This window comes from Canis lupus, chromosome 4, assembly GCF_048164855.1.
Source record: "Canis lupus baileyi chromosome 4, mCanLup2.hap1, whole genome shotgun sequence".
Taxonomy (NCBI): Eukaryota; Metazoa; Chordata; class Mammalia; order Carnivora; family Canidae; genus Canis; species Canis lupus.
The window spans coordinates 33,295,268-33,321,120 of NC_132841.1; the positions used below are offsets into that span (position 1 = coordinate 33,295,268).

Sequence of the window (25,853 nt, forward strand, 5' to 3'; positions counted from 1 at the left end):
CTTTTAGATGACCATTTATGCATTTGTGTTGGTAAAATATTCAGGAGAGGTACCACTGGATTAAGTATTTATGTATATAGCTTTAGATGCTATTAGTTTTCCAAAGTGGCTGTACAGTCCTACTGTAGTAAATGAGCGTTCTAGAAATTTCCACTTTCTTTTGGAGCTCTCTCTCTCTCTCTCTCTCTTTTTCTATTCTGGTGGGGGTATAGTATTGCACTGAGATTTTTGTCTTGTATTTTGTGATAACTGCTTATTGAGTACCTTCACATATGTTTATTTGCCCTTAGGATATACTCTTTTGTGACGTCTTATATTGGACTGTATGCATTTTTTCTTTTTCAGTTTGTAAAAACTTCATATATTTGGAACATAAATTTTTTTACACACACATATACATGCACATTTATATACATGTGTATACATTCCATATATATGGGTTATTTTTTTAAAACTCTTAATAGTGTCTTTTGAATAGAAGTTAACAATTTCAATATAGTGTAGTTTACATTTTTTCCTTTATTGTTAGCACTGTTTGGAACCGCAAAAGCTTCATTTACCCTGAAGTCTTAAAGATATATTCCAATGTTTTCTTCTAAAAGCTTTGTTTGTTTTTTTAATCTTTTGCACTTAGATATATGAGACATCTAAAAGTTACTTTTGTCCATAGTGTGAGATAGAGGTCAAGATTAATTTTTTTTTCTTTTTTTGAAAAGTTATTTCCCTACTCTGCTGCAGGGTTATCTTTGTCATAAATCAGTGACTATATCAATATATTTCTTGACTCTTTTAGTTCATTGGTTTCTTCCTTTATCCTTGTATTATGCTACACTTTTTATTTCTGTAGCTTTAAATATTGACATCTGGTAATGTCTTACTCTTTGTTCTTTTCCAAGGTTTCCCTAGCTCACTTTTTGCAATCTCTTTAATTATTAGAATGAGCATATCAATTTCTACACAGAACCTGCAGGGATTTTGAGTGGGATTGCATTAACTTTGTAGGTCAGTTTGGGGAGAATTGACACATTTACTACAGTATATCTTCCAATTCGTGAATATGGTGTGTTCTTCCATTTATTTAGGACTTCAGAAATATTTCTTGCTCATGTTTTGACTTTTCTATAAAAATTTATACATATTTGCTTTATTTTTAGGTTTTTGATTTCATTGCTATAAATGGTACCACTTAAAATTTTTTTTAAAGATTTTATTTTATTTATTCATGAGAGACAGAGAGAGAGAGAGAGAGAGAGAGAGAGGCAGAGACACAGGCAGAGGGAGAAGCAGGCTCCATGCAGGGAGCTCAATGTGGGACTTGATCCCGGGACTCCAGGATCATGCCCTGAGTCAAAGGCAGGCGCCAAACCGCTGAGCCACCAGGGATCCCCCACTTTTAAAATTTTAATAAGTTTTTGTTGTATGTACAAATGTATTTGAGTTTTGTATTTTGAGCTGTTGTTCCAATGATCTTGGTGAATTTACTTACTACTTTTAATAATTTGCCGTGGATGCTTTTGGAATTTCTACCTCTACGATAAAGTCATACCATTTGCAAAGTCTCCATGTCCCCATCCTCCATTTTATTCAACTTGTTAGGACTTCCATCATAATGTTGAAGTGGTGATAGAATTTCAGCAAGGTTTTAATAGTTCACCATTAAAATTTCTGTGTGTGTGTGTGTATATATGGGGGCGGGGTGATTATAGATAATCTTTCATCAGATTAAGCAAGTTCCCTTCTACTTCATTTGCTGAATTTTTCTTTTTATGTGAGTAGATGTTAATTTTTCTCCACATCTATTAAAATCATCAAAAATTTTTTTCCTGTTATATGTTATATATTTTGTTAGTGTGGTAGATTATTTTCTTGATTTTCAAATGTTAAACCACCTTCTATTCCTTGAATAAATTCATTTGGTTATGATGTGTTATTCTTTTAAATGTTGTTGGGCTTGATATCCTAATAGTTTATTCAGATTTTTCGCATTTATGTTCATGAGCAAGATGGCTCTATTTTTCTTCTCCTCTCCTCCCCTCCTCTCCCCTCCCCTCCCCTCTCCTCCCCTCTCCTCTCTTCACACTTGGTATTAGGGTTGTGCTGACTTCATAAATGAGTTGAGAAGTATTCTGTTTTTTTTTGCCCTTCCAAGGAATTTATGTACAGTTGATATTACTTCTTTCTTAAATGTCTACAAATTCACCAAATGAAAACTTTTGAACTTAGAGTTTCCTTTGTGAGATGTTTTTAATAACAAATATGTTTTAAGTAGATCTGCCCATTCTTTTTGTGTTGCTTTTTGAGAATTTGCCCATTTCATCTAAGATGTCATTTGTTGGTTAAAGTTATTCAGGAGTGCCTGGGTGTCTCAGTCAGTTAAGTGTCTGACTCTTGATTTCAGCTTAGGTTATGATCTCAGGGTCATGAGATAGAGCCTGGTGTTGGGCTCTGCACTGAATGTGGAGTCTGCTTAAGATTCTCTCTCACCCTCTGCCTCCCCCCCCAACTCACACATGCATTCTCTCTCTGTCAAAAAAAAAAAAAAGGATATTCAGGATTTTATCTTATCTTTTAATATCTTTATGGTATTGTAGTGATATCTGCTTTTTCATTCCTGATATTGATAACTGGCATTTCCTCTCTTTTTGTTCATTTCAGAATCCAAATTGAGCTTTCCTAATTTCTTTCTATTGTTTTTTTTTTTCTTTCTGTTTTATTGATTTTGGCTCATATCTTCATTTCCTTCCTTCTACTTTTTTTTTAAGTTTTATTTATTTAGCTTTGTTTTTTCCCCCCCCAGAATTCTTGACATGGAAATTACAGTATTGATTTTTCAGCCTTTGTTTTTTTATTATTATTGTATACATTGATTTTTCAAAAAGAGAAGACTTTATTATATGGTAAATAATGCATTGAATAGCACCCTAGTACTAAATTTAGCAGTGAGTTTTTTCTAATGTGCCTTGCTTTAAAGCCATGTTAGGTAGGTAGGCATGTTGACTGACTGGCTTTCTTCCTTTTCTTTTCTTTCTTTCTTTTTTTTTTTAAAGATTTTATTTATTTATTCATGAGAGACAGAGGGAGAGGCAGAGACACAGGCAGAGGGAGAAGCAGGCTCCCTGCAGGGAGCCCAATGGAGGACTCAATCCCAGGACCCTGGGGTCACACCCTGAGCCAAAGGCAGTGGCTCAACCACTAAGCTACCCAGGAGGCCAATAATACTGCTTTGTAGGTGTTTTTACAACTTATATAAATGATACATAATGTTCTGCAACTTCTTTCTTTAGTTTTATGTTTTTGTGGTACAAGTGTATTATAAGTAAATTTATTCATTCATTTTTACTGCTGTATAATATGCTGTGCAATATCACTTAAATGACAGTTTTTTCTCTTTCCCTGCTAACGGACATTCAAGTTATTCCTCACTGATAGTAATAATAATAATAATAATAATAATAATAATAATATTGAGATAGTGCAGCAATGAACATTCTTACTCATATTGTATGTAGTGTATAAACCTAAAAATAACATTACTGGATCAGAGGATATTTGGATCTTCAACTTTACTAGATGCTGCTGAATATCTTCCAAAAATGATTTTACCATCTTTCTTAGAAGAAAGATTTCTGGGGGGGAGGGGCAAGATGGCGGAAGACTAGGGTCTCCAAATCACCTGTCTCCACCAAATTACCTAGAAAACCTTCAAATTATCCTGAAAATCTATGAATTCGGCCTGAGAATTAAAGAGGGAACACCTGGAATGCTACAGTGAGAAGAGTTCGCGCTTCTATCAAGGTAGGAAGACGGGAAAAAAGAAATAAAGACACAAAGGCCTCCAAGGGGGAGGGGCCCCGCGAGGAGCCGGGCTGAGGCCGGGGCCGAGTGTCCCCAGGACAGGAGAGGCCCGTCCCGGAGGAGCAGGAGCGGCACCGACCTTCCCCGGGGCGGAAAGGGGCTCGTGGGGAGTTGGAGCAGGACCCAGGAGGGCGGGGATGCCCTCAGGTTCCCTGGGACAGTAACAGAGCAACTGCGCGCCCAGGAGAGTGCGCCGAGCTCCCTAAGGGCTGCAGCGCGCACGGCGGGACCCGGAGCAGCTCGGAGGGGCTCGGGCAGAGGAAGAGGCTCCGTGCGGAGGGGGCTGCGCGGTTCCAGGAGCAGCTCGCGGGTGGGGGGGGGGGGCTCGGGCGGCGGCTCCGCGGAGGGGGCTGCGGGGCGGGAGCGCGAATCCAACAGCGCAGGCCCCGGAGCACAGGGCGCCGGACACAGCCCAGGATCCGGCCTCCCCCGGGACAGGCAGAGGCCGGGAGGGCCCAGGACAGCGAGGACGCTCCTGCCCCAGCTGAGCAGATCAGCGGCCCCGCCCGGAGCCTCCAGGCCCTGCAGACCCAGAGCTCCGGAGTTCCTGCCGGAGATGAATCCAGGGCTGCAGAGCTGGCCCCGCCACTAGGGCTGTTGCTCCTGGGGCCTCACGGGGTAAACAACCCCCACTGAGCCCTGCACCAGGCAGGGGCACAGCAGCTCCCCCAAGTGCTAACACCTGAAAATCAGCACAACAGGCCCCTCCCCCAGAACACCAGCTAGACAGACAAGTTCCAGGGGAAGTCAAGGGACTTAAAGTATACAGAATCAGAAGATACTGCCCCGTGGTTTTGTTTTTTGTTCTTTTTTTTTTTTTTTTTTTTTTTTTTGCTTTTTGATTTGTTTCCTTCCCCCACCCCCCTTTTTTCTCCTTTGTTTCTTTTTCTTTCTCTATTTCTTCTTTTTTTTTCATTTTTTTCTTCCTTTTTTTTCTCTTTCTCTTTTCTTTCCTTCTTTCTCTCCTCTCTTTTTCTCCTTTTCCCAATACAACTTGCTTTTGGCCACTCTGCACTGAGCAAAATGACTAGAAGGAAAACCTCACCTCAAAAGAAAGAATCAGAAACAGTCCTCTCTCCCACAGAGTTACAAAATCTGGATTACAATTCAATGTCAGAAAGCCAATTCAGAAGCACTATTATAAAGTTACTGGTGCCTCTAGAAAAAAGCATAAAGGACTCAAGAGACTTCATGACTGCGGAATTTAGAGCTAATCAGGCAGAAATTAAAAATCAATTGAATGAGATGCAATCCAAACTAGAAGTCCTAACGACGAGGGTTAACGAGGTGGAAGAACGAGTGAGTGACATAGAAGACAAGTTGATAGCAAAGAGGGAAACTGAGGAAAAAAGAGACAAACAAAAGACCATGAAGATAGATTAAGGGAAATAAACGACAGCCTGAGGAAGAAAAACCTACGTTTAATTGGTGTTCCCGAGGGCGCCGAAAGGGACAGAGGGCCAGAATATGTATTTGAACAAATTCTAGCCGAAAACTTTCCTAATCTGGGAAGGGAAACAGGCATTCAGATCCAGGAAATAGAGAGATCCCCCCCTAAAATCAATAAAAACCGTTCAACACCTCGACATTTAATTGTGAAGCTTGCAAATTCCAAAGATAAGGAGAAGATCCTTAAAGCAGCAAGAGACAAGAAATCCCTGACTTTTATGGGGAGGAGTATTAGGGTAACAGCAGACCTCTCCACAGAGACCTGGCAGGCCAGAAAGGGCTGGCAGGATATATTCAGGGTCCTAAATGAGAAGAACATGCAACCAAGAATCCTTTATCCAGCAAGGCTCTCATTCAAAATGGAAGGAGAGATAAAGAGCTTCCAAGACAGGCAGCAACTAAAAGAATATGTGACCTCCAAACCAGCCCTGCAAGAAATTTTAAGGGGGACTCTTAAAATTCCCCTTTAAGAAGAAGTTCAGTGGAACATTCCACAAAAACAAGGACTGAATAGATATCATGATGACACTAAACTCATATCTCTCAATAGTAACTCTGAATGTGAACGGGCTTAATGACACCATCAAAAGGCGCAGGGTTTCAGACTGGATAAAAAAGCAAGACCCATCCATTTGCTGTCTACAAGAGACTCATTTTAGACAGAAGGACACCTACAGCCTGAAAATAAAAGGTTGGAGAACCATTTACCATTTGAATGGTCCTCAAAAGAAAGCAGGGGTAGCCATCCTTATATCAGATAAACTAAAATTTACCCCGAAGACTGTAGTGAGAGATGAAGAGGGACACTATATCATACTTAAAGGATCTATTCAACAAGAGGACTTAACAATCCTCAATATATATGCCCCAAATGTGGGAGCTGCCAAATATATCAATCAATTATTAACCAAAGTGAAGAAATACTTAGATAATAATACACTTATACTTGGTGACTTCAATCTAGCTCTTTCTACCCTCGATAGGTCTTCTAAGCACAACATCTCCAAAGAAACGAGAGCTTTAAATAATACACTGGACCAGATGGATTTCACAGATATCTACAGAACTTTACATCCAAACTCAACTGAATACACATTCTTCTCAAGTGCACATGGAACTTTCTCCAGAATAGACCACATACTGGGTCACAAATCGGGTCTGAACCGATACCAAAAGATTGGGATCGTCCCCTGCATATTCTCAGACCATAATGCCTTGAAATTAGAACTAAATCACAACAAGAAGTTTGGAAGGACCTCAAACACGTGGAGGTTAAGGACCATCCTGCTAAAAGATGAAAGGGTCAACCAGGAAATTAAGGAAGAATTAAAAAGATTCATGGAAACTAATGAAAATGAAAATACAACTGTTCAAAATCTTTGGGATGCAGCAAAAGCAGTCCTAAGGGGGAAATACATCGCAATACAAGCGTCCATTCAAAAACTGGAAAGAACTCAAATACAAAAGCTAACCTTACACATAAAGGAGCTAGAGAAAAAACAGCAAATAGATCCTACACCCAAGAGAAGAAGGGAGTTAATAAAGATTCGAGCAGAACTCAACAAAATCGAGACCAGAAGAACTGTGGAACAGATCAACAGAACCAGGAGTTGGTTCTTTGAAAGAATTAATAAGATAGATAAACCATTAGCCAGCCTTATTAAAAAGAAGAGAGAGAAAACTCAAATTAATAAAATCATGAATGACAAAGGAGAGATCACTACCAACACCAAGGAAGTACAAACGATTTTAAAAACATATTATGAACAGCTATACGCCAATAAATTAGGCAATCTAGAAGAAATGGACGTATTCCTGGAAAGCCACAAACTACCAAAACTGGAACAGGAAGAAATAGAAAACCTGAACAGGCCAATAATCAGGGAGGAAATTGAAGCAGTCATCAAAAACCTCCCAAGACACAAGAGTCCAGGGCCAGATGGCTTCCCAGGGGAATTTTATCAAACGTTTAAAGAAGAAACCATACCTATACTCCTAAAGCTGTTTGGAAAGATAGAAAGAGATGGAGTACTTCCAAATTCGTTCTATGAGGCCAGCATCACCCTAATTCCAAAACCAGACAAAGACCCCACCAAAAAGGAGAATTACAGACCAATATCCCTGATGAACATGGATGCAAAAATTCTCAACAAGATACTGGCCAATAGGATCCAACAGTACATTAAGAAAATTATTCACCATGACCAAGTAGGATTTATCCCTGGGACACAAGGCTGGTTCAACACCCGTAAAACAATCAATGTGATTCATCATATCAGCAAGAGAAAAACCAAGAACCATATGATCCTCTCATTGGATGCAGAGAAAGCATTTGACAAAATACAGCATCCATTTCTGATCAAAACTCTTCAGAGTGTAGGGATAGAGGGAACATTCCTCGACATCTTAAAAGCCATCTATGAAAAGCCCACAGCAAATATCATTCTCAATGGGGAAGCACTGGGAGCCTTTCCCCTAAGATCAGGAACAAGACAGGGATGTCCACTCTCACCACTGCTATTCAACATAGTACTGGAAGTCCTAGCCTCAGCAATCAGACAACAAAAAAACATTAAAGGCATCCAAATTGGCAAAGAAGAAGTCAAACTCTCCCTCTTCGCCGATGACATGATACTCTACATAGAAAACCCAAAAGTCTCCACCCCAAGATTGCTAGAACTCATACAGCAATTCGGTAGCGTGGCAGGATACAAAATCAATGCCCAGAAGTCAGTGGCATTTCTATACACTAACAATGAGACTGAAGAAAGAGAAATTAAGGAGTCAATCCCATTTACAATTGCACCCAAAAGCATAAGATACCTAGGAATAAACCTAACCAAGGATGTAAAAGAACTATACCCTCAAAACTATAGAACACTTCTGAAAGAAATTGAGGAAGACACAAAGAGATGGAAAAATATTCCATGCTCATGGATTGGCAGAATTAATATTGTGAAAATGTCAATGTTACCCAGGGCAATATACACGTTTAATGCAATCCCTATCAAAATACCATGGACTTTCTTCAGAGAGTTAGAACAAATTATTTTAAGATTTGTGTGGAATCAGAAAAGACCCCGAATAGCCAGGGGAATTTTAAAAAAGAAAACCATATCTGGGGGCATCACAATGCCAGATTTCAGGTTGTACTACAAAGCTGTGGTCATTAAGACAGTGTGGTACTGGCACAAAAACAGACACATAGATCAGTGGAACAGAATAGAGAACCCAGAAGTGGACCCTGAACTTTATGGTCAACTAATATTCGATAAAGGAGGAAATACTATCCATTGGAAGAAAGACAGTCTCTTCAATAAATGGTGCTGGGAAAATTGGACATCCACATGCAGAAGAATGAAACTAGACCACTCTCTTTCACCATACACAAAGATAAACTCAAAATGGATGAAAGATCTAAATGTGAGACAAGATTCCATCAAAATCCTAGACAAGAACACAAGCAACACCCTTTTTGAACTCGGCCACAGTAACTTTTTGCAAGATACATCCACGAAGGCAAAAGAAACAAAAGCAAAAATGAACTATTGGGACTTCATCAAGATAAGAAGCTTTTGCACAGCAAAGGATACAGTCAACAAAACTCAAAGACAACCTACAGAATGGGAGAAGATATTTGCAAATGACATATCGGATAAAGGGCTAGTTTCCAAGATCTATAAAGAACTTCTTAAACTCAACAGCAAAGAAACAAACAATCCAATCATGAAATGGGCAAAAGACATGAACAGAAATCTCACAGAGGAAGACATAGACATGGCCAACATGCATATGAGAAAATGCTCTGCATCACTTGCCATCAGGGAAATACAAATCAAAACCACAATGAGATACCACCTCACACCAGTGAGAATGGGGAACATTAACAAGGCAGGAAACAACAAATGTTGGAGGGGATGCGGAGAAAAGGGAACCCTCTTACACTGTTGGTGGGAATGTGAACTGGTGCAGCCACTCTGGAAAACTGTGTGGAGGTTCCTCAAAGAGTTAAAAATAGACCTGCCCTACGACCCAGCAATTGCACTGTTGGGGATTTACCCCAAAGATACAGATGCAGTGAAACGCCGGGACACCTGCACCCCGATGTTTATAGCAGCAATGGCCACAATAGCCAAACTGTGGAAGGAGCCTCGGTGTCCAACGAAAGATGAATGGATAAAGAAGATGTGGTCTATGTATACAATGGAATATTACTCAGCTATTAGAAATGACAAATACCCATCATTTGCTTCAACGTGGATGGAACTGGAGGGAATTATGCTGAGTGAAGTAAGTCAGTCGGAGAAGGACAAACAGTGTATGTTCTCATTCGTTTGGGGAATATAAATAATAGTGAAAGGGAATATAAGGGAAGGGAGAAGAAATGTGTGGGAAATATCAGAAAGGGAGACAGAACGTAAAGACTGCTAACTCTGGGAAACGAACTAGGGGTGGTGGAAGGGGAGGAGGGCGGGGGGTGGTAGTGAATGGATGACGGGCACTGGGTGTTATTCTGTATGTTAGTAAATTGAACACCAATAAAAAATAAATTAAAAAAGAAAGGAAGAAAGATTTCTATTATTCTTCATATTCACCCCACTTGCTATTATCTCACTAAAATTTTAGCCAGTCTGGTGAGTGTGAAATTGTATATCATGTAATTTGCATTTACATAATTATTATTTTTATCTTTTTTCCATATGTTTCTTGGCTGTTTGATTTCCTTTGGTGTGAATTACTTTTTTAGTTTGCTGATTTTCTGTTGTGTTGTTTTGCCTTTTTTCTTATCGATAAGGAAAGTTTCTTATGTGGTCTGACTTAATTCTTGTTAAATGTGTCACAAATAATCTCTTAGCCAGTGGCTTTTAACTTTGTTTTTTATACCTTTTACTATGTCTAGTGTTAAATTTTGATATAATTAAATTCAACAATTTTTTTCTTTATAGTTTTTACTGTGTGCATGTGTGTGTGTGTGTGTGTGTGTGTGTTTAAGACATCTTTTCCTATCCTAGGACCATATAGGTATTTTGCATATTGATAGGCAATATAGCACAGTGATTAAGAGCCAGGATTCTCTTGTTCCAGGGCTCTGGAACAAGCTAAATTAAAAATCCCATTCTGTCATGTTCTAGCTATGTATCTTTGGATTCTCTATGTTTATTCCTTTTTTTGAAAAGATGGAGGTTATAATAGCACCTACTTCTTGGGCTAGTATTAGGAAGTACATGCCTGAGTAGTGCAACAGCCATGTGATTGTGGTGTTGAGTATTTGAGCATCATCTCTATCTCATGGGGTTGCTGTAAACATGAAATAAGGTCATATGTATACCGTAGTTAATGCCAGAATTATAGCAAGAGCTCAGTACATGTTAGCTATTTATTATTTTATTATCTTCTAGTTTTAATTGTTCTAAATTTAAGACTTATTTGAAGTTGGCATAGGCATAATAATTTAACCTTATTAATATTTCTTCATAATGTACATGGGGTACCGTGAAGAAAAAAGTTGGCAGAGCAGGCCTGATACTGCCTATCCTCAGAAACGCTGGCTCTTTCCTCCTAAAGAGTTCCCCTACAGTGATGTAAACCTTTCCTTAAGAGAGAAAAGTGGCTCACTGTGCCTGAAGTGTTTATACAAATACATAGTTTATGTTGAGCCCTTGCTTTCCTTTAGAGATTTTGGAGTTGTGGTACGTGCTGGGCAGAGGGTGCCCACATGACTAGCCCCCAGTTTAAATCACTACATTTCTTAGGAACATTCATAAGGGGCAACACTTTTCATGTGTTGTCACAGCTTGTGGACATTGAGAAATTAAGCACATCCTGTGTGACTGCAACGGGAGAGGGCTTTTAGACAACTTACATGTGATTCTCTCCAACTTTGCCCCATATTTGCTTATTTTGTTTTATGTCCTTTTTCTAGAACAAATCTTAGATGTGACTGTATATCGTGTCCTGTGAGTCCTTATGAATCATATAACGGGGGATGGTCTTGAGGACTCTGACAGCTACTGATACAAAGTTATCTTTGTTCACTGAATGACAGTATCTTTTTATTCATCATCTTTTATATTTTTTTATTGGAGTGTAATTAGCATACAGCTTTATAGTAGTTTCAGGTGTAAAATATGATGATTTAACAATTCTGTACATTACTCTGTGCTCATCAAGGTAAGTGTACTCTTAATTCCTTTTATCACCCATACCCCTGCTCACTTCCTCTCTGGCAACCACCAGTTTGTTCTCTGTATTTAGAGTCCGCTTTTTGTTTGTTTGTCTCTTTTTTCTTTCTTTTTTTCTTTGTTTTGTTTCTTAAATTCCACATATGAGTGAAACTGTATGGTATTTGTCTTTCTCTGACTGGCTTATTGCAGTTTGCACTATACCCAGTCCTATCCCATGTTGTTGCAAATGGCAAGATTTCATTCTTTTTTATAGCTAATATACAACACATCTTAATCTGTTCATATGGATGGACATTTGGGTTGCTTCCATATCTTAGCTATTATAAATAATGCTGCAATAAACATAGGGTACATGTATCTTTTTGATTTAGTGCTTTCCTTTTCTTTTGGTAAATACCTAGTAGTGGAATTGCCAGATCATATGGTAATTCAATTTTTAATTTTTTTTAAAGATTTTGTTTATTTATTCATGAGAGACGAGAGAGAGAGGCAGATATATAGGCAGAGGGAGAAGCAGGCTCCCTGCTTGGAGCCTGATATTGGACTTGATACCAGGACCCCGGGATCATGACCTGAGCCGAAGGCAGACGCTCAACCACTGAGCCCCCCAGGCATCCCTAATTTTTAATTTTTTGAGGAAACTCCGTACTGTTTATACACACACACAGACACAGTTTTATATTTTTTATGATAGTCTTTTGGAGAAGCTATGGACCAATCACTAACCCTTGTTTCAGATTTGGATGAATTTCAGAGGAGTTGAATGAATTAATATTAGTAGGTTGGGAACTAGTTTACTAATTATTATATAGTCAGTCTGGTATTCTTGGTTTTCAGCCTTACATCCACTCAGGATAACTAGCATTTCTTTTAACTCAATAAGCTTAAATGATATTTAACTTTTTTTTGTTGAAAATTAAATAGAGCAATTATTTCCTTAGAATTATCAGAATCATATTGTATGTGCATGATTTTAGGCAAAAACTTTTTTGGATCCCCTTTGTTGCAATGCCATGGCCAATATGCAAGCTCTTATTGAAGAGGGGTTTGTTTGTACACTGTCATGATGACTGATTTCCTAACACTGAAATAATTAGGAACTGATATGTTTTTGAGAGAGAGAGAGACAGTGAAAGAGTGAGCGTGCATGCAGTCGTGCCTGTGTGAGGTGGTGGTGGGCAGAGGGAGAGGGAGAGAGAGACAATCTTAAGCAGGCTCCATTCCCAGCATGGAGCCCAGCAGGGGCTTGATCTCACCACCTAGAGATCGTGACTTGAGCCAAAATCAAGTCGGATGCTTAACCAACTGAGCCACCCATCTGCCCCAGCAGCTGATAATTTTAAATCATCACATACAGTGCTTTTATTTTGGGAAGGATTTTTATAGGATACCTAGAAGTTTCTGAACCAGATAATCCTTGAAAGTGCCTAGCTTTGTTTTTCTGTTTTATCAGCCTTATCTTCACACAGAAGACAAGTTTAACCTCTTAAAATAGTTTTTTTTTGGGGGGAAGATGCTTGCGTGGCTCACTCAGTTAAGTGTCCGACTCTTCATTTTGGCTCAGGTTATGATCTCGTAGTTGCAGGGGTGAGCCCTGTGCCAAGCTCTGTGCTTAGTGTGGAGTCTGCTTCAGATTCTGTCTCCCTCTCTCTGTCACTCTCTCTTTCTCAAATAAATAAATAAAATCTTAAAAATATATATATATATATTTTATTTTAAAGTGTATATTTAAATTTTGGCTTGAATGCTTTTGGTGCACCAATATGTAGTTGTGCATTCACTTTTCATGATACCACACTTTATTCCACATTTCTCTACCTATGATTTAGTAAGGGAACAACTAGCTAGATTTGGGTTTCTACTTCAGTGACTCACATTGCTAGACTTTGCTGAGACTTAAATGTGTGCTGAATATCATAAATGTTCTTAGATATAGTTTAGGGGAATAGGAGTTCTCTACTGAATTTTAAATTTTTCTGTAGTTGAAAATGTAGGAGAGGAATATCAAATCTGGCTTGTGTTTGCTTCATTTGGTTTTACTGTGAATTTTAGAGGAACTCTCAGGAAGTTTTAAATTATTCTCTAATTTTTGTGGTCTTACTCTTATTTAATTTTGCCAGCAGTACTTTTACTTAAGGGAGAGACTGGGGGTGTTTTAATCTTTTTAAAGTGTATTCACATAAATTATCTCAGGGGTGGTCTTGTCTCCATGTTGCTTGGTTTTCACCCTGTTTAACTGTCTTTCACATTACTGTCAGACTGTTTTCATTAAACTCCAGTGAGATCATGTTGCTGCTGCTGCTTTAAATTTGTATCTGTGTTCAGGGGCTGCATCCATATACAAAGACCATTTGAGTTTATTTACAGTTCTCTAATGCTCCTATTCTCTGCCTTTGCCTAAGCTTTTCTATAGCCTAGCATGCCTCTTCCCTCTTCCCTCTTCCTCTGCCTATCAAGTCTGTTCACCTCCTAAGGCTTCAGACTTCCCCTCATGCCCTTTCCAGAAGGGTTAACTGTTCAGTCATGAGACCCTATAGCACTTTTTCACTCATATTCTGGTTTTCTATTTTTCTTTTTCCTGTTAGATGGTAAAGACTGCCTCTTTTCATCTAGTTTTGCCCTAATCTGACTTAATATATGTAGGAACAATGTAAATTATTTTTTCCAATTAGAATTAACTACTCTGTCCTCTCTTCTAACCGTACTGCATCTTCCTACTCCTAGCTTTAGCAACTTTATTTTGCCTTGAGGTATATAGCTTTTTATTGGTCTCCCCACCTATACTGAAGTACTTTGGAAGGCAAGAACCGGTCCGTCTCCTTTTTTTTTTTTTAATTAAAGATTTTTATTTATCCATTCATGAGAGATACAGAGAGAGGCAGAGGAAGAAGCAGGCTCCCTGCGGGGAGCCCAATGTGGGACTTGATCCCAGGACCCTGGCGTCATGCCCGAGCCAAAGGTAGAAGCTCAACCACTGAGCCATCCAGGAGTCCCTGGACTATGTCTTATTCACTTTTCTTCCTATCTTGAGGTAGAACTTGCTATTGTGAAGTGAAATGAGTACCCTAGATAAGTGAAGTGCCAGTGATGTGAGTTACATGTATAAACTTTTTAATTTACTTTTGTAAAATTTTCATTTTCTGGTATTTGTACCCCCCCACCCCCCACTCCCAGAGGTTTTACCATAGATTTTGCGTCACTATTAAGCTCCTTGTTATTTATGTTTAAATTCTATTGTTTAAGTTTAGAATAAAGTCTCAGATTTTGGCCTGTGGCCCATATGCTGTTTGCATGGCTAAACTTTTGACCTCATTCATGTTTGTCTTTTCTTCTTAATAGATTTAAGAATTAATAGATTTCTTGAGATCTTTCATCATTCATTCATATTTATAAGATGATGATAAGAGGTTGGGATAAATGGTATTGATAATATTTACAAATGATCCAGAGACCATTTGTACATAATAAAAAGTGACAGCGTATAGTACAAATGATTTTATTTTTCTTTGAACCCTTTGAGAGTAAATTGCCTACCTACTGCCCCATCACTCTCAGATTCTTTAATGAAAATTTCTGAGAAACAGGAACATTCTCCTATGTAACCATAGTATGACCTTTCAGATCGTGATACTAACATTAATACATGACTACTCTCTAATCTTCAGATGCCACTCAGGTTTTTCCAGTTGACTAATAATATCTTCTATTAGCAAAGAGATCCACGTTAGAATCACATGTTGGTTTTGGTTGTTGTGGTCTTTCTTTAGTCTTCCGGCCAATGTGTAGCTGACTTCTGTGTCCTTTTCTGCTAGATCTGTCATTCTTTGAGCAGTTTTTGCTTTCTTGTACAAAACATTTCTAGTTTTGCCTTACACTTTTTCTGCCCTAGTCCTGTAATCAGCCATTTCTCTAAAAGCCTTGGTTCCTTTTAAGGGAAAATGCTGTTTTTGATGCCAAATTCTGGGAGCTAGGTATACTCCTGCTGTTGAAAAGCTGCTGCTTCCAGGCATCTTCAGTCGACCAAGAACTAGGGAATATAAATGTGTGTGTTGACTTATATACATACACATTTACACCAATATTTGTTTCTACATTATCTTTATGTATTGAAAACCATGAGTTCATATTAATACCTCCAATTCCAGTCCAATGCCACAGGGTTCATTATAGTTTTCCCTTTTCTATATATATATATACTTTTTTAATAATTTATTTTTTATTGGTGTTCAATTTGCCAACATACAGAATAACACCCAGTGCTCATCCCGTCAAGTGTCCCCCTCATTGCCCGTCACCCATTCACCCCCACCCCCTGCCCTCCTCCCCTTCCACCACCCCTAGTTCGTTTCCCAGAGTTAGGAGTCTTTATGATTTGTGACCTCCCTTCTCTGATGCTGATATACCTGACTTCTGTTATCGTTAAAATATTTACTTATTTGATCTCTTCCCCTGTGTAATGGATTTCTATTCTTTGCCACCACTTCCTCTTTCCCATTTATATCTTTCTCATCCTACTTGGGCTCTGAAGCCCTAAGTGGGTCACCACCATGCATGGATAATGTCTCTATTCTGTTTGGGCTCTGACTTACTACATCAAGCCATCCCCCACATATTTCTGCTTAAATTCTCATATCTCATACCAGGCCAACCTCCAGCCTCAGATGCCCCCTTTTCACCCATCTTTACTCCTGATGTGCTCAACCCGATATGCTAGGCCAACCTGAGCATGGATACTCTTTTCACATTACTCAGGTTCCAATTCCCCATGTTCACTGCTGCTCTGTATGTATGTCTTCCTTAGCTTGCTCAGTCTCTGACTCCTCATGCCTCACTCCTCCACCCCCAATCCTACCTGCCCATTTGAAAGAATATTTATGAAGATGCTCTTGGACATCTTAATCTTAATAATACAGTGCAGTATAAACATTTCCAGATCTATACATGTATCTGTTTTATTATCAAAGCTAATGACAACAAATTCATAAAAATCATGGAAAATGCTTCTATATGTAGCAAATTTTATAGAATCTGTTTTATTTTATGTGATTAAAATGGAAATTTGGGTGTAGAAGTGCCAAGAGAGCTAAAAGCTTCATTTTTCAAACACTGGTTACATTCAAAGTTTGACATGAACTGCTCTGATTTTTAGGAAATGTGAATTAGATTATCATAATGTTCAGTAAACTTATAATCAATGAGGAAAGTGCACAGTGTTTTGTGTTGGAAGGTTATTTGAGAATCTGGGATCAACTCAACCGTTAAGATTAAAGAGGCATTTATTGCAAAACTGTTTCAAAGAGGAAAAATAATATTTATTTGGAAAAAATATAGCACATATAATACTATCTTTGTTGTGTGTTGTAGCAGTAAAGAACTACATAATTGCTATTCTTTAAAAGAAGAATAGGATTCATTATTAAGGATGCTAGGCATTCTGATTTTTATTGTTTTTGTAATCAGATTCAGACTTTAATTAAAAACACATTTATAAATCTATAGGTGTATTAGTTTGTTCTTATTGCTGTGACAAGTCACCAAAAATCTTGATAGGTTAAAACAACACAAACTTATTGTACTGTTTTAGGACCCAGGCTCTCAGTGGACTGAAAAAAAAAATGGTAGGCGAGGCAGTGTTCCTTTTGAAAGCTCTAGAGGAGAATTTCTTTCCTTGTCTTTCTAGCCCCAAGGCTGCACACATTGCTTGGCTCATAGCCCCTTCCATCTACGGAGCTACAATGGTAGGTTGAGTCTCACATCATGTTACTGTAACCTTGTCTCTCTTCCATATAAGGACCCTTGTGATTACGTTGGGCCCAATTGGATAATCCAGACTGTCCCTATTTTAAGGTCTCCTCCTTAGCAATAGTAATTCATTTGTAACCTTAGTTCTTCTTTGCCATGTAATCTAACATTCACAGGTTCCAGGGATTAAGATATGGACATCTTTGAGGGGGCCATTATGCTTCTGCATAACATGACTGGAGACATACTTTTGAGTTTTTAAAAAAATAATATGGTTATTAATTTAAAGAAATTATTCATTTGACGTTGATAAATTTAGCTCTTGTACTATAAATAAAATAGTTAAGTTTAAGCACAGTTTAGCAAAACTCATTTTTTTTCAGTTTAAGTTATTCTAAACTGATGGCATAGTTATTGAAGTGGCCTTCACCAAGGTCTGTCATCACTGAAGCTAATCATAGGTTTTATTAGCTGGAAATATTGGAATATTTTTATTCTTAGTATTTGCTATCTTCCAATAAGTGGAAATAACTCACAATAGCTTGTGTGTGTGTGTGTATGTGTATGTGTTTGTATTTTCTGTAAATTGACGTGGAATTTAAAGATTACTGATTTCTAAGAGAGGCAACTAAGAGGATAATGGAATTATTGGTCTGTTAGATATTTTCAATTCAATTTTTAGGAAGAATTGTTTATAGAAATGACTTGAATACAGTGTCCAGTACTGTAAAATAAGTGTAACACGAATTAGCACAGTGTATAATAGTCTTTATTTGCTAACAGTGCACATGATAAATGTGTCTATTTGATATTATTGATTGCTTTACATCAATAGCTGCCTTAAATAACGACAGATCTAGATTTCTTCTGAGATAAAAGCATTTTTTGTTATTTATTCATTTTTGTTTTGTTCCTGTGGAGTATTTTCATTCCTTTGATTGTTTAATTGTCCTGCATTTCCATTGTGTTTCTGTTGACATGTATCTATTCAGCATGCTAAGTGTGCTGCACCATGATTTTTTATTTTTACAAATAAAGGAGGATGGGATTACTTTTTAACTCCCAGTTTTTGTTTTCTTGGACATTGGATCTACATATATTGTGACAATTTATACATTCTGAATTTTCATTTTAGACCTATTGGTCATACTGATCACAATGGAGATTGTATACTACCCTTTCCTACCCTTTATTATTCAGTTTTATGAGATTTTGCATTTGTTTTCATTCATCTTCTTGGCTTTTATATATAGAAAAATTAGATACTCTGGAATTGAGGACGTAGAGATCATTTACTCTTATCCACTCATTTTATAGGTAAGGATACTGAAACCTAGAAAAGCTAAGTCACACAATCCCTTAAGAAACACAGAGGAATTAAAACTTGGAATAAATTGGCTCCCAGTTTATTATCTCTACTGTACTATGTGGGACCATAAATTTATACTGGGTTTCTTTAAGGTAAAGAAGTAGATGTTTACCGTTGTATTCTGTTTTCTCTTTGTTATTAAATGTCTGCCTTTTGGAAAATTGTTTCTTTTCAGTCTTACTCGAGAATACCTTTTTTTGACAATCAAAACATTCAGATTAATTGCTTCTCCTCTTGTCTCTGCACCAAACTATAGCAGACTAGAATAAAAAGGGGAAAGACTAATCTATGGTTGGTTCATTCGTTTGTTCAGCATGTGTTTTTAATTTCCACTATGTGCTCTGTACTCTGGTTATGAGACATACATATTAATAGAGACAGTTACTGCCTCAACAGGAGCTTTAAGATCCAAATTAAGAGAGGAGATAAACTTAATTTTGACCATTAAAGGAAGATTCCATGTATGCTTTTAATTAATGCTTGCTAACTCATTTTGAGTTCAGAGTTTGGGGAAGTTTGTAAGGCACTTCAAAAAAAGCTTCTTTATGAGTTTAAAATGAAAAGAGAACAGTTTTTATTTTTTGCATTTAATTTCTGTGTTCTGTTTCTTTGGGATATATTAATAGGGGCCAGTAAAGCTGTAGCCTGCAGGTTGCCTATTTTTGTAAATAAAGTTTTATTGCAGTGCAACCATGCCTTTTAATTTACATATAGTATATGTCTGCTTTCATGCTGCTATGGCAGGATTGAATAGTTGCATCAGACTGTATTGCCCGCAAACCTAAAAAAAGTACAATTTGGTCATCTTTGTTTTTTTGTTTGTTTTGTTTTTTAAGATTTTATTTATTTATATATTTTAGGGATGGGGGTAGGGTGACAAGCAGACTCTGCACTGAGAGTAGCAGAGTCCGATGCGAGGCTCGATCCCATGACTCTGAGATTATGACCTGAGCTGAAATCGAGAGTTGGATGCTTGACTGACTGAACCATCCAGGCACCCCTACTATTTTGGCTTTTAAAAAAGTTTGTTGACTCCTGCTTTAGAATACTACAAAAAATTTTAAAGATTCAGAAATTAAATTTTCAAACTAAATGTAAGTCTGTGTAAACTCTTTAGGCATTCACTTTTATTTCTGTTGTCATTCCTAGCACCATTCTTTCTCTGGTCCTCATGAGTCCATCCAACATATTTGAGTGACTGTTAGGTGCAGGATATTGAGGATGTGTTGATCAGGGAGCTAGAGCTTTTATTTTAGTGGTGCTAGCGTCCTAATGAGGCAGATGTAGTTGTAATACTTAGCTTAGTAACTATCTTCAGTTATTAAGTGGGGAAAGATCTACAGAGGAGAATTGCAAAGTATGAAAGTATGTAATTGGAAAGCATGGTGTAGTGTGGGTGTTAGATAAGGCATTTTTTGGAAATGATATTTAGGTTAAGTTGCCCTAGGGCTAAAAGGGTATGCATAGTTACAAGTATGTTATGTGTTTTAGTAAACAGCATGTGGGAAGGCTTTGGGGCAGGAAGGGATTAAGGAATGTTTGAGGAACTATGAGAAGGCTACTTACTGTAGCTTGAGCACTGACACAGAAGGGAGGAGCGGCAGGAGAGGAGGCTATAAGTACAGAGCTCTTATGGAGCTCAAAGGATTTGATCTTTGTCCTAAAAATTAAAAGGGAATTCTGGGAGGATTTTAAGCTTGAAAGGGACATAATTTGATTTACATTTAAAAAATATTCTTTATGAAGATTGAATTAGAAGGGAACTAGAAAAGATGCTGGAAGTTATTGTTCCCGAAAGGATGGTAGTAGCTTGTGCTAAAGTGGAAAAATGGAGATCTAGAGAGATGGGTGATTTTGAAAACAGGTTTAGAGGGTACAGTTGGCAAAATTGCATTATTTGTTGAGTGTAGGGGAGAATAGTAGTGTTAACCTCCTCACTTTTAGAAATTCTGACTAATATTGTTGGTTCTATTCATTCTGCCAAAATTATCCTGAATTGTTGGTTTGACTTGTTATTTTTCTCTTAGTTTTCCCATTACTTATAATGTCAAATCTATACTCCTTTGACTGGTTCTTTGTGGGTTGTTATCATCTTATGCTGGTCTGTCTAGTTGCTTTTAACCTCCTGTTATGTTGGAGAATATACTTGAATATACTGGATATTTCATCATCTCTCATCACTCTTAGGTTTCTGGCACTAAATAAGGGCTTAATATATTCTTGTTGAAATTGGTGCTATAATGACAAGCCATTTAATTTGAGATAAATAGAAAAACTAAAGGTGCTGTTTAATACTACTCAGTATTTTCCCATTCATACTGTGACATAACCTATTTACAAAGTAAGTTTCTAAGGTACCACGTGTCATAATAGCAAGGTACAAGTAACTAAAAATGTGACATTAGCACAGACGTCATAGTGGAGGGACAGCTTACAGAAAGTTGAGACCGTCTTAATATAGGTAAATGAAAATTTCAAACTGATACTTTCAGCTATGCTGTGATAGAGAATACAGAATTTGAACACATAGAAGGATCCAACTCATTTTTTGTTTTTTGTTTTGTTTTTACAGATAAGGGGACAAAATGAGATGAGGAAACTAAATTTCTTTTAATTTATATATATTTTTTGTCAAACTAGTAAATCTTCCATTTGCATTTAATTATTGTTGTAGGTTCTTTTTTGACCTGTTAATGTAACTTTTATATATGAAAAAGTTTAAATTTAACAAATATAGTTGTGGTGACCCTTGAAACATATTTTTCTTCACTCTTTATTATTTCTTAGAGATTGTTTATTACAATCTGAAGTTAAATTTACTAGTTATGTATTGAACTTTTACTGTGTTCCAGGCATACTGTTAAGTGCTGAAGATACTGATACGGATAAGGCTGTCTTTGTCCTTAGTGAATACAAAGTCTAGTATGATTGGCAGATATAAGTAATCATAGTGTAATTTTATAACTGATATGCACGCTATGATTAGTATGCATGTGGTCTCAAAATAATGCAGAAGGGAGTTTTAACTCTGTGTGTTCAGGTTTCAGTGAGCTGAGTTTCAAAAAATGAATATAAAATTGACCAGTTGGCCAAGGAAAAGAGAGGGGTGAGCATTCATTTTAGGCATAGGAAGAGGCATATTAAACTCCCTTTGATGTAATGTGCAAAACAAAACAAAACAAAAATCTGATGCCCAGCTAAAAGTGAGCACTCACTAATGCTGTAAGTTGAATGGTTTTAAGGACAGAAAATTGAATCTCAAAGAAGGAAATTCAGAATACTGAAGGAGTTGGGGCCATTAAATACATTAATTTTTCCATCATCCAACAAGAGTACTACACTAAATCATTACTGCATTTGGCATTTCAATTTGTTAAACATTGTTATGATTTTCTTAAATCAACATTTTTAAATAGAACCTCCAAGGTGCTGGATGGTGAGTCAAAAGACCACAAGAGAAACAAAGAGAACTTTTCCACTCACAGGCCCTGGAGAAAGTATACTCCTTGCCTTGAGGCACCACATAGGAAGATCAAGGCAGAAAGAGTGAGGAACTGGGGCACATGCCTTTATTAGGGTCTGTGAGTTAGAGGGCTTTAGGGTTCCTGGGCTAAGGTGGATTGCCCAGTTAGACCCAGTCAAGGGTTTTGGTAAGCTTCTCAGGGGTTTTGCCTATGGGCCACACAAGGGGAAGGTGTTGGGAGGCAAGGAGCTTAAATTTGCTTGTGACTGTGAGCTGTTATCTAGGGTTTATACTTGCACAAGGGATTAAGATCAGTTTAAGGCCCTTGCTGACAGTTTGTTTGAAAAATGTATGCTGAGGCAGCAATATGATGGAATAGCTCAGCTAAACTGTCAAAAACATACATGTTAACTGAAATCTGCCACCCACCATGATAATCAGTGTGGCTAAAATTACTCATCTGAAACCTGCAAAGGCTAAAGTAAATTTTAAAAAGGTTTTAAGTCAAGCAGAACTTGACTTGGATTTTTCGCCCAGGTGTGCAGTGTATTATAAGATTGGCAGGGTAGGGGATCCCTGGGTGGCGCAGCGGTTTGGCGCCTGCCTTTGGCCCAGGGCACGATCCTGGAGATCTGGGATCGAATCCCACATCGGGCTCCCGGTGCATGGAGCCTGCTTCTCCCTCTGCCTGTGTCTGCGCCTCTCTCTCTCTCTCTGTGACTATCATAAATAAATAAAAAAAATTAAAAAAAAAAAAAAAGATTGGCAGGGTAGAGACAGTTATCCGCCTCCACCAGAAATACCACACAAGTCACATACTGACTCTCTTTCCTTTTCAGTTGGGAATGTGCTTATGTGTTGGCCTTTCTTTCAGCCCTGGGAAGTATCACAGAATGGAGGGAACAGATACTTAAACTATGAAGTTTTCAGGCAATGGGAATAGGATTGGATTTAAAACAGAAGAAACTGAAATAAGTCTTATTATAGAATTTAAAGAAACAGTGTATTAGTTTACTCTAGCTGTTTTAACAAATTACCACAAACCTAGTGTCTTAAAACAATACTCATTTATTATCTCATAGTTCTGTAGGTAGGAAGTCAGACACAGATCTCCATGGGATAAAATCAAGTTGTCAGCAGGGCTGTGTTCTTTTTGGAGGTTCTAGGGGAGAATCCTTTTTTTTTTTTTTTTTTTTAACTTTTTCCATTTTAAGCAGCTGCCGTTTAATGATGCTTCCCTCCCCACTTTCTCCATCTTTAAAGCCAGCAACATTGCATCTCTTTGATCATTCTTCCTCTGCCTCTCTTCTGCCTTCCTCTGATTACAGTGGACCTATGTAGATAATCCAGGATAAAATCCCTATTTTAAGGTCAGCTCACTGGCAGCCATAATTCCACCTGCAACCTTAATTCCTCTTTTGCTGTGTAACCTAACATATTCACAGGGGTTATTCCAGGAATTATTCTCCTTATCAGGAAAATTATTTCATTTCTCTGGAATTCCTATTTTTATTGCAGTAGAATTCTTAAAAATATTTCATGAGAAATCATAATTTCAGCATGGAGATCCCAAAATGAAACAGTGAGTAGTCATTTGTCATCTGGAGCTCTTAGATTTGTGACCCTGTATACTGTGTTTATTTTTTTAAGGTGTTCCTGGGAATTAAGGTAGGTTTGTTCCTGGGAAGGATGGAAGAAAATCTAAGATAAGTGTGTCTTGAGAGCAAAAGAAATTTATAAAGCATTGAGCTATAGCTGAAGTCTTTTCTTTCTAGTTACATAATTCACAGGGAATACAATGATGGTCATTTAATTTTTTTTTTTTTAAGATTTTTGTGTCATTGTCTTTGTAAAGAATTTGAGTAGACATGTCAATAGAGCCTTGTTGTTCTAGTCTCTTAGTCTGGGAACAAGCTCTATTTTAAGGAAATTTCTTCTGTAAAATATTTGTATTGTAGTGATATTTTACAAGCTTATTTAAACTTGGTCACTGTCATCACCTCTGGCCATTTGAGTTTTCTTTGGGGTTAGACTGTCTTAACCTTTATTTCTGGAAGAGTCTTGTAGAAGTATTATATCTGAAATCGCTCTGAGCAGAAATTTTTCAGTGTTCTGATGGGAGTGAGAGAAAAGGAAAAACACTGCTTTAGAAGTTACTGGGGCTAAGTATTAGTTTGGATTTATTTATTTTTGCTCACTATATTTTGGGTATCTGTGATATTATTACAAACTAAAATTTTTCAAGGCTTCTTAAATGATCCATTATCCTTTTCAAATCTGGAAAATTTCCTTTTCTTTTTTTTACTATTTTATCCCTTCCATTGTTTCTGTGCCCTTTTCCTAGAACTTCTAATAGTTGATTATTATATCCTGTTTCTCTATTTCTGCTCATTCTTCATTCATTTTTTTAACTTTTTTTTTCTTTTGTCCTTTATCCTTCTGAGGGTAGTCTTCTAGAGTCTTATCTTCTGGCTCTTCTGTTAAGTTTTATTTAGATCAGGCAGTTACTTAATTTTTTATACAAAGTTTCAGACATAGTCAAACCTAGAGAGAAGAGCCAAGGGGGTTCACTATATCAGGTATTCAACTTAAAGGATGATCAAAATCATGGCCTTTTTTCACTTACATCTGTATTTACCCACTCCTCTCCCCAAATGGGGTTGAGTGAGTCTTACACACATCATGATTTATGTGGTAATGTAATATAAAATATTTACATGTAAATGTACATTTGTACATTTATATGTAGGTATTTCAGTATGCCTTAATAATTAGTTATTTCTGAATGTTTTACTAATAGATAAGGACTCTTATTCAGACATAGCTAAATTTCATTATTGTACCTCTAAAAATTAAGTCATTTCTTAATATCATTAAGATCCCAGTAAATGTTCAATTTTTAGTAAACTTTTGAGTTTTAGATTTATAAAATTATTGCTGATATACCTGTATATCCCACATCTCCTATTCCCTTTTTAGCATATTACATTAATATGACATATTTGTCACATTAATGAACCAATATTGATATCTCATTAGTCAGTCCATATTATTTAGATATTCTTCATTTTCCCCTCCTTTCTCTGTTCTATGATTCCTTCCAGGATACTGTATTAGAATTAGTAGTCATGTCTCCTTTAGACCCCTCTTGGTTGTGACAGTCTCAGACTTTCCTTGATTTTGATGACCTTGAAAGAAGAATTTTGAAGAATACTAGTAGTCAGATATTTTCTAGAATGTTGCCTGACTGGGATTTATTTCATGCTTTCCTTATGATTAGATTGGGGAAATATGTTTTTGGATAGAAGACCAAGATGGAAAGGGACTTCTCTCATTTGTCACTTGCTTATTTATTCCTTCATTTCTTTACATTAGTATGAACTTATATATTTTATACTTTTGGTTCTAATTTGTACCCGTATCATTGTATTTTTTTTGTGACTTTGGTTTTGGGTAACTTTTTCTGTTTTTAAACTTTCTGGCATTACAAGATGTTCCAAACTCCCCTTGTATTTTTTTCTGCCTCAGTATTAGAATCAGCCCTTTCTCCAAAGAGCCTTAGATTCTTTCTTTCTTCCTTTCTTTCTTTCTTTCTTTCTTTCTTTCTTTCTTTCTTTCTTTCTTTCTTTCTTTCTTTCTTTCTTTCTCTTTCTTCTTTCTTTCTTTGTTTCTTTTTTTTTTTTTTTAGATTTATTTATTTTAGAAAGTGCATGAGCAGGGGGAGGGACAGAAGGTGAGAGTCCCAAGTAGACTCCCTGCTGAGCATGGAGCCCAGCGTGGGGGGCTTGAT

General features: G+C 37.2%; 1 protein-coding gene across 12 annotated transcripts in view; it reads left to right on the forward strand.

The window, feature by feature from the left end:
* The window catches only part of CCSER2 (coiled-coil serine rich protein 2), a 186,022-nt gene that overhangs the window by 46,159 nt on the left and 114,010 nt on the right, over positions 1–25,853 (forward strand). Inside the window, exon 1 of one of the 12 annotated variants that reach the window (XM_072823830.1) lies at positions 20,987–21,061. The exons of the other annotated variants lie outside the window; for them this stretch is intronic. The gene's annotated coding sequence lies outside the window, so the exon portion shown is untranslated. Of the gene's footprint in view, positions 1–20,986; positions 21,062–25,853 lie in introns of those variants that run through there. 12 annotated transcript variants of the gene reach the window in all.